The sequence below is a fragment of the Lampetra fluviatilis genome, chromosome 11 (assembly GCF_964198595.1).
Source record: "Lampetra fluviatilis chromosome 11, kcLamFluv1.1, whole genome shotgun sequence".
Classification (NCBI taxonomy): Eukaryota; Metazoa; Chordata; class Hyperoartia; order Petromyzontiformes; family Petromyzontidae; genus Lampetra; species Lampetra fluviatilis.
Genome location: NC_136285.1, coordinates 12,003,137 through 12,013,240, shown reverse-complemented (window position 1 = coordinate 12,013,240; position 10,104 = coordinate 12,003,137).

Below are 10,104 nucleotides of genomic sequence, written 5' to 3'. Positions count from 1 at the left end.
AGCGCCGACCCTCCAACGCGTTCTTATATTTTTGCCCATCGCTCCGTTGTTTTTAGTATTATTATTCTTGTGAACCGTCGGTCCTCATCATCCCTCCCGGTCGTCACACGTGCTATGCAACAAGCCCAACACTTCACTTTTCTTGACAGTTTTGGGGGGAGGGAGAGGGGGAGGGTTGTCATTAACGAGCGCGAGTTATCTAATCCACGTATTTCTCTTTCCGTCTCTCAGTGGTAACGCCAAGCACGCGTCCCTCTCTGCTTTCAAGTTTGGTTCTATATGTCTATGTGTGTGTGCGTTGAAATCATGACTGCGTGTCTGAATCCTTGTGACATAAAAGATATTGCGCACACTAATTGAACACTTGTTTCCTTCTGCCAGGGGGGTAAGTTGCAGGATGAACAAGTTCAACAATAACTATAATAATATTGCACTTGGTATAAACTATACTCCATATTTTTATTTTTCCAGGTAAAGCCCACTGAGCTCTTTTGCTATTTTATTCAGAAGCGACTTGGTCACAAATGATAGCTCAACAAAGTGGCTTATCGAGTGGAAATTCATAGCAGCCAAAAAATCTAAGCTCACGTTTCGAAATGTGGAGGTGAAAACCCGGAGGACCCGGAGAAAAATCCACGCGACCAAGGGGAGAGAGAGACACGCAAACTCCAAATATACAGTGGCAGGCGTCAGGATCGGGATCAAATCCACGACCTCCTGTATACCAGGCGAGGTAGTCAACATCTCGCCACGGCGTCCTCGCATTCACAAGGGATCGTCCAGGCAGCTCAGTGCAGGATCCTCTTAAAAATGAGCCTTCAAATTCGCGAGGCTTTCCTGAATAAACTTCCTGATCAGTATAACTTTTTTTTACTGCCCAAGCGATCGTTATGATGATTTTGTATAATTATTGGATGATGATGATGCAATTAATAGCAACAATGATCGTGATTATTTTTTTGCTGTATAATTATTTCCCTATTATTATTGCTGCTGCTAATGAATGTTACTGCGCTGTCACTCCTGGTAATGATGATGATGTTGCTGATGCTGATGATGATTAGGACGTTGCTGCTGCTAATGTTACTGATAATGATGGTACAAAAACTACTCATATAATACTTTGCTACTGCTGTTGCTGCTGATTATGATACAATTTAAGATGGTACTAATACTATACTGATGATGCTGCTACTGCTGCTGCGTCTGATGCAGAAGTTACTGCAGATACTCTTGCTGCTGATGTTGAATTGAAGATGGCACAAATAACGATCGCATTGCTGCTGCTGCAACTGCTGCTGCAACTGCTGTTGCATCTGATGCTAATGTTACCGCAGATACTATTGCTGCTAATACTGCTGATGATGCTAATACCACTGAAGATAGCACAAATAACGATCATATTGCTGCTGCTGCTGCTGTATCCGATGCAGATGTTACCGCGGAAAATATTGCTGCTAATACTGCTGCTGATGCTGATGGTGATGATGATGATGATGATTTCCTTGCGTGCCACGGTGCGGCTAGACTTCCAGGACACGGGCGAGGAAGATGATGCTCCTGCTGCTGCCACTGCTCGCTCTGAGCTCCGTTGCGGTGGAGATGACCGCGGCGCAGAGAAGCAGGGAAAGTTCCTGCGTGGAGGCGCTCGCCAAAGCCCTCCAGCTCGTCAGCAGAGATGTCGACCAGCTCGCCAATGACATGGTGAACCAATATTCAAACTAAACGAAAAGAAAAACTATTTTATTTTATTTTACCAGGTTTACACGCTCGTTTATGTATGGTATGTTACGTTGAACTTCTTTCGCACCGTACGTAGCCACCCGCGCTAATCGGAGGTGCGGGGGAAGGACAACAAACTAAACATAGAAAGCAGTTCTAAAGAAAAGAGGTTTAAATCGAGATTTTAAAGTGAATCGTTTAAGGCTGAGTCGACCTAGGGGTGACCCAAGACCGGTTGTCCGTGAGCAGAAATGGAACTCAGGTCACCTCCCCCCCCCCCACACACACACAGAGGCACACGCACGCTTCTCTCAGCACTTCGCTATAAATCCGGTGACCTGAGATTGATTCAGAGGAACGGTCTAACATCTGTGGCGAGTGATATGCCCCCCCCCCGCGCCCTTCACCACCGCGGTGAAGTGAGATTTATAAAATAAAAACGTACCATGGCCAACAGCGGTGGAAGTGCCTTCATCCAACAGTGTATTGACAAAGAGGCTGTACAGCATTAATCGTCCACGTTATAATTAGGTTACTCATTCCTGCATTCCCTTAAATTGCTTCTCTTTTCTCTCCCTGCTCCTCGTCGTCGTCTCAAACTCCCCCCCCCCCCCCTCCGTCAACTCTTCACCCTCTCAGCAAGCAGAGCACGACCCAAGCGAGCACACGTGGAGGATTCTATCATCAGCAACTCCTCCAATTCCCGTGAGTCTCAGCCAGAGCCGTGCCTCGGGGTGCGGCGAATCGGGGTGGTCGCCCCGGGCCCCGCACTTGGGGTGGGGGGGGAGGGTGCTTCGATGTCACGGTGTCAGATATAATAGGTACTTATGTAATCCTTATACTTCTACAAATATAATAATGCTTCTACCTCTACAGAGGTAAAACGTGTGACATTTGTGATTTGCCACGGGCCCCGCATCCCGATATGGACGGCCCTGGTATTCGCAGCCGAGAAGTGGCAATGCTTTTGTACGTAAGTTGAACTTCTTTTGCACCGTACGTAGCCAACTGTGCTAGTCGAAAGACAACAAACTAAACACAAAAAGCAGTTCAAAAGAAATGAGTTTTACATCTCGATTTAAAAGTGCATAGCTCCGGTGGCTTGCTAATATCGAAAGGAAGAGCTTTCCAGACGGCCGCAAAAGCGCATCTGAAAACGCTGCGCCATGCGGTGACCGTCTTTGTTCGATGGTTTGCATTGCGGATCGTGAAATAATGAGCGTTTAGCTGAATTCGAAAACTGCAAAATTGGCTCTTCTTGTTACTTTTTTTTTTGCCAACCCCTGCCTTAGTTACCATATTCATTGATGAATCGATGCCACCAAACCCCCCCACCCCCCGGACTTAATTTTTGCACCAAAATATTTTTTGTTCGTAGCCGCAGCTACAGCCAGAGGTGTAAAATGCACGTGGTGTGCTGGGCGCGGCTGAATGAAGCCCCTGGGCACAGCGTTTCACGGCGCTCACATCGCTGGCAGAGTCGCGGTGCTGGCCCCAACGGGAGCCCTAAGCAGAAGTTGTTTTGGTTTACGAACGAAACCCGTGGGACACGAACTGTGAACGTGCGCAGAGAAGCACCGAAGTTGCCCAGGGGGAACTGCGTCGATTCTGGAACAGAGACAAAGATCCCCCGTATAGCCTTAACGGACTGTTGGGGCAAGTGCTGTTAGAGTAGCACCTATGAAGGCCGCCACGAAACACGAGGGGGTGGGGTGGCCAGCACCACGCCCGACCACCTTTGTCTTCCCAGTTGCGATGTTTACTACACACCGCACCAGGTACTTGTTTAAGGCTGAGTCGACCTAGGGTAGGCCCAGAACCGATTTAGATAATCCTCACTGGTGTTGGTGGCCGTGAGCGGTAATCGAACTCGGGTCACCGCTTGGGTCACCAACGTCGTGCCCGGCCGCCTACACACCGGACCAGGTACTGTCACTCATTTGAGGCTGAGTCAACCTAGGGGACGCTCAGGACCAGTTCAGATAATCGTCACTGGTATTGGCCGTGAGCGGGAATCGAACTCTGGTCGTAGCCTGGTTAGTAGCACACACAACACACGGATGCAGATGTTGTCGCTGCTAATACCACTGAAGGTGGCACAAATGAAGATTGCATTGCTGTTGCTGCTGCTGCTCCTGCTGCATCTAATGCAGATGTTACCACAAATGCTGTTATTGCTAACACTGCTGCTGGTGATGCCCCCGTGTGTCACTGTGCAGCCAGACGTTCAGGACACAGACGAGGAATATGATAACAATTATCCACACAGTCCTCGACTTACGAATACCCGATTTACGAACACCCGCACTTACGAACCAGCTTCAATTAAATATTAGTTGTTTTAACATGGACATAAAACGCGAACTCTCACTTGTAAATTGAAACGCGGCACTATTTTGTTCAGCTGGGCAATCCTCCGCGAGATGTAATGAGCTAACATCGTGCTGTGAGTGAGTGTCTGCGTCTCTGTGGGCATTTAAATATACAGGAGGTTGCTCTGTTCCGATTTACCAACAAGTTCGACTTACGAACGGTTCTCAGGAACGACTTGTGTTCGCAAGCCGAGGACTGCCCATATTGAATTCATGAACACGTCTTCTTGGTTCTTTCGGTAAAATCACGTAGAAGGGAAATAATAAAAATTAAACATAATAAAATAATTCTCACGACGTTTCGGCCACAACGCAAGCAGCCGTCCTCAGGTGAAAAACAGGTCTGTCGGGAAGACAGCGTCTGAATGAAACACCCCAGGCACCTGAGGACGGCTGCTTGCGTTGTGGCCGAAACGTCGTGAGAATTGTATTTTATTATGTTTAATTTATATTATTTTATTATTTCCCTTCTACGTGACTTTACCGAAAGAACCAAGAAGATGAATCCCTGCAGTCACGAAAGCTTTAAATCGAAATTTAAATCATGAACACGTGTCAATGCGTCTGCTGCTGTTGTTGTTGTTGCCTGTTGCGTTCATTTCACCGCAGGCGAGCGAGCGCTGCGCGGCTCAGAAGCTGGCGCTGGCCTTCTACGAGAAGACGTTTCGCGCCGCGCACCTTTCCGTGGCCCCGTCCGAGAGCCTGGACGCGGTGCAGGACGCCCTCATGAACGTCCACGCCAAACTGGGCAGCGACGAATGCGTGAGAAGCCCAGATCAGCTCTCACTCGCTCACTCACTCGGGCCCACCTGGTCACCGCCGCGTTGAAGGGCGCCGTGATGTGGCTTCGTCCATACTCCACCGCGTTGGTCGGCGTGGATTGGTCGGTGAAAGTTGGTTGTGGCGAAGTATGGATGTGGCAACATGGGCTTATACTTACATGTCACTTGCCACTGATGTTTGCCGTGATCGGAAATGGACCTCTGGCTGCTGCCACCGTTCCCCCTAACGCAGGAGTCGGCAACCTCTTGAAGGACCGTTTTGTGGGGTTATTTATTAAAGACCATCTCGTATTCTCATGCATTGCGGCTCTTTAAATATTGAGGGGTTTTTTTTACCGAATTCGCAAAAAAATGTCTCTTCTTGTTATAATTGGATTCCGACCCTCTGCCCGATTGTAAAACGTATCATCGTCAGCCATGACCTATCCACTGCTGTGTGAAAGCCTGCCCAAGCCGTTGTAATCGCTCAGTCGCGCGATGCGAACGCTCCACCCAGCGCCTGCACACCACGAGCCGATTTCATCGCTCCATCTCTCCCACGGTGGCACTATGGCCGGCCGCTACCAGGCGCGTCCCGTCCTTTGGCTGCCACTCCGCCGTTAGTCTCGGCCGTCGGCCGTTCGAGCGCCGTGTTCAACCTTAGAGCCACTGACGTTTCCCCCGACTGCAAGCAGCGTAACACGCAACATGCAGCAACACATGGATTCCTAAACACACGACTTCACGCACGTATTGTATTTGCGAGCCCTTAGAATCGGGTATTCCTTGATGGCTCGATGCCCCCCCCCAAAGAATTAATTTCGCACTGAAATGTACGTATGATGAACTTCTTTCGCACCGTACGTAGCCAACCGTGCTAATCGGAGTTTAGGTGGGGGAAGAGACAACAAACTAACACGCTAAAACAATTTTCCAGGCTCGCTGCAAACCGTTGCAAGTGCGCCCCCGACTGGTATCCAGAGCCGTAGCGAGATGTGTACTTGATGTGGTGTGCCGGGCGCGGGTGAAACTAAGCCCTGGGGCGCAGTCGTTGGTGGTCATGTCCCACTGGGGGCCTTTAGCGGAGGTTATTTGAGAGACCCCCCCCCTCCGTTGCCCCACATTTCCATTCATAGAATCCTAGAGAGATGACAGAAGAGATGTAGACACGTGACGGAGGAGCAGTGAAATAAGGGGAATAAAGACAAGCAATTGAAATGTCGAGAGATGAGAGAAAAGAGGTACAGACGGGACGGATGAGTCGTGAGATGAGGGAGCGTTGCAGCCAAGAGCCAGAGATGAAGCGAGATGATACAGAAGGGCTGTAGACGAGACAAAGATGCGAGATTACTTCGCGTTTGATGTGGTTTACAAATATATATGATTTTAATGTAATCTGATATTCGGTTCATGACTCTGTTGTATGAATCCTGGGCCCCTTGACCTACCTGGGGCCCTTGAGCTACCTGGGCCCCTTGAGCTACCTGGGCTCCTTGAGCTACCTGGGCTCCTTGAGCTACCTGGGCTCCTTGCGCTACCTGGGCCCCTTGAGCTACCTGGGCCCCTTGAGCTACCTGGGCCCCTTGAGCTACCTGGGCTCCTTGAGCTACCTGGGCCCCTTGAGCTACCTGGGCCCCTTGAGCTACCTGGGCCCCTTGAGCTACCTGGGCCCCTTGAGCTACCTGGGCTCCTTGAGCTACCTGAGCTCCTTGAGCTACCTGGGCTCCTTGAGCTACCTGGGCCCCTTGAGCTACCTGGGCCCCTTGAGCAACCTGGGCCCCTTGAGCTACCTGGGCCCCTTGAGCTACCTGGGCTCCTTGAGCTACCTGGGCCCTTTGAGCTACCTGGGCCCCTTGAGCTACCTGGGCCCCTTGAGCTACCTGGGCTCCTTGAGCTACCTGGGCTCCTTGAGCTACCTGGGCCCCTTGAGCTACCTGGGCCCCTTGAGCTACCTGGGCCCCTTGAGCTACCTGGGCTCCTTGAGCTACCTGGGCCCCTTGAGCTACCTGGGCCCCTTGAGCTACCTGGGCCCCTTGAGCTACCTGGGCCCCTTGAGCTACTTGGGCCCCTTGAGCTACCTGGGCTCCTTGAGCTACCTGGGCACCTTGAGCTACCTGGGCCCCTTGAGCTACCTGGGCTCCTTGAGCTACCTGGGCCCCTTGAGCTACCTGGGCCCCTTGAGCTACCTGGGCCCCTTGAGCTACCTGGGCCCCTTGAGCTACCTGGGCCCCTTGAGCTACCTGGGCCCCTTGAGCTACCTGGGCTCCTTGAGCTACCTGGGCTCCTTGAGCTACCTGGGCCCCTTGAGCTACCTGGGCCCCTTGAGCTACCTGGGCCCCTTGAGCTACCTGGGCCCCTTGAGCTACCTGGGCCCCTTGAGCTACCTGGGCCCCTTGAGCTACTTGGGCCCCTTGAGCTACCTGGGCTCCTTGAGCTACCTGGGCCCCTTGAGCTACCTGGGCCCCTTGAGCTACCTGGGCCCCTTGAGCTACCTGGGCTCCTTGAGCTACCTGGGCCCCTTGAGCTACCTGGGCTCCTTGAGCTACCTGGGCTCCTTAAGCTACCTGGGCCCCTGCGCTGTTGCTTGGCCCCAGCGCCGCCGAGGTGTAGACAAACGCCCTGAGATGCCGACTCTTCCCTTCCCTCTCCCCCTCTCTGCTCGCAGAATAAGAAGTGCTCTCTGCGTGGCTCCCCCGGCTCGCGAGCCATGGAGAGCCTCAGGCAGAGAATCAACAACGCTGCGGTCAAAGTAAGAGTCTCTCCAGATCCCAATCTCTCTCCTCTCTCTTCGCCCTCCATATATCTTGACTCTCCACCTCCTCTCTCCACCTCTCCCCATCTATCCCCATCTCTCTCCATCTCTCTCTATCTCTCTCCATCTCTCTGCTCTCATCATGTCTCTCCTCTCTTCGCTCTCCATCTTTCTTCATCTTTTCTCTCCATCTGCCTCTCAATCTCCCATCTTTCTCCATCTCTAAATAAGGATTCTCCAGGCGGAGCGCCTCTCATTGTTACGCAGTTGCCCCGATGCGATCTCTCCCCGTTCTCCCCCCTCTTCGCCCACCCCGTAGATCCTGGACCCCGTGGAGCTGCGGGTGGCGCTCACGGACATCCGCTCGCTGATCTATCTCACTCGCCACGCTCACGCCAAGCGTGGCAAGAAGCGGCACACTTCCCGCAGGCACTCGGCCGCCATCAGCAACACGTGGCCGCGCAGGAGGGAGTGATCGGATCATCGGACATCGTCAGCGTAGGTCAAGAGGTCACCCACATCTCGCCGTCCGCCTCCTTCCTTCATTCCTCCGAGGTCCTCGAAGTTGCTGCGAGGTCGACCTCTCACCTTCAAGAGGGACTCTTTTACAGTCTCGGCATCACCGCCATCATCATCTTACCTTGGTTACAGTTGGCACATCCTCCAAGGACCACTACCACCACCTTTTCCCATCGATCATTGACCTCTGGGTGCCCACCGCACTGCACCCCACGGTGACCTATAACGATTTTATGGATACGATATCAGGGACTATGATTGGTATTGGTGCTAACGATTACGCGGGATATATTTTCGAATCGCTGAAATCAAAACGCTGCCCCACGACTGGAATGCATGGGTGCTAATATCGCATTATGCAGCTGCCTACACTACACAAAGGTCAAGACGTCTACGTGATGTCCGGATGAATGAGCTGTGAGTTTACTGCCCTGAGCCAGTGGTGAAAATTCCACATTTACCTGACGGGGGCCGAGTCTCACCATAGGACAATCGTTGTTGACTTACTCACAACAGTGGTAGTTATTTTTATCGACCCCAGTGGGGTGATGGGCTGAATAAATGTATTTTACTTACAGAGCTACCCGATTTCTATAGCAGTTTTTCAACTCCAGTCCGCTCAAATCTCCACGGTCCGGATTTTAGCGATTACCATTACTTTCTCTGCTGTGCAAATGAATCCACACTTAATACACTCCATGCTACCTGACGCGGGGGTAATCGCGGAAACCTGGAGCGGATTGTTGCAGTCGCGAGGACTGGAGTTGAGAACGCACCGTTCCCTAGCACGACAGGGGCAGGTTGCATTAATTAGTTACAAATTCGGTGTGATTCTAAACTCATACACTACGGGGGGGGGGGGGAGGGGGCGATTCACACACGCACAAGTATGTAGGGTAGAGAGGTTCAAACATCAATTGGTTTTCTTTGGTTCTTTCGGTAAAGTCACGTAGATAAAAAATAAAATACAAAATAGTGAGTTTGTAGTTTTAAAAGTTTTTAATATTTATAAAAAAAATTATCTACGTGACTTTACCGAAAGAACCAAACAATATGAATTCCTGCAGTCAAGAAAGTTAAGTCGAAATTGAATCAATTCGTTGTTATAGCAAAACTAATATTGAGGTGGATGGTAGCGCCCCTGGTGGCATCCAGGAGGTCGCCCGGACTCATGGCATGCGACGCAGACTGATCGAACTCACGTCGATTAAAGGTCAATAATACTTAATCGATTGATTGCATGAATCGCCACCACCCCTCCAACCATAAACATGAATGACAAGCAATATATAACCCAAGTAGCCAAGTATACGCAGCTCAATGCTTTGGTGGGGAGGGATCAATTTCTGTGCTATGTGATTAATAATTGTAAGAGAAACCTATTAAAATAATAGATATCATATATAATGTATGATTATTTAAGCCATTATGTATGAACGTGTACTTTCGAAAACATTTACAGTGTTGATATCTGAATTTTCGTTTGCACAAAATGCACAATTTTTTTGTTTATCTGGAGCTGCCTGTCATTTGCACAAATCGTAATATAAAACTATTTCACTATTGCCCCCTTTGACCGTGCTTATTCCTCGATGCCAAAGGGCAAAGGTTGTGGCTCACGTCCACAGCGATCGTGTTTAGTTTTAATAGAAAGTCGCGTCGTCGCCATGCAAGTTGCACCTTGCACAAGAACCACAGGCGAACCGGTGCTACCGTCATTTAGCCATGCTCTGCTGGCCTCTATACATTTGGAGTGTTTCATAAATTATAAACGTCAGGGTCAATGGGGTCAACACAACCACTCCCCATTGATGCCACCAATACACATCACCATCGCCGTTCTTCGACTCATCACCATCAACACCACCATTTTTGGCTTAAGACAGGACCGCACAGTCTCATCGCCATCATCGCCGTCTGGATGTCCCAATGTTACACGGGGTCGTCCATTCCTTCATGGATTACTTATTGTCGAACC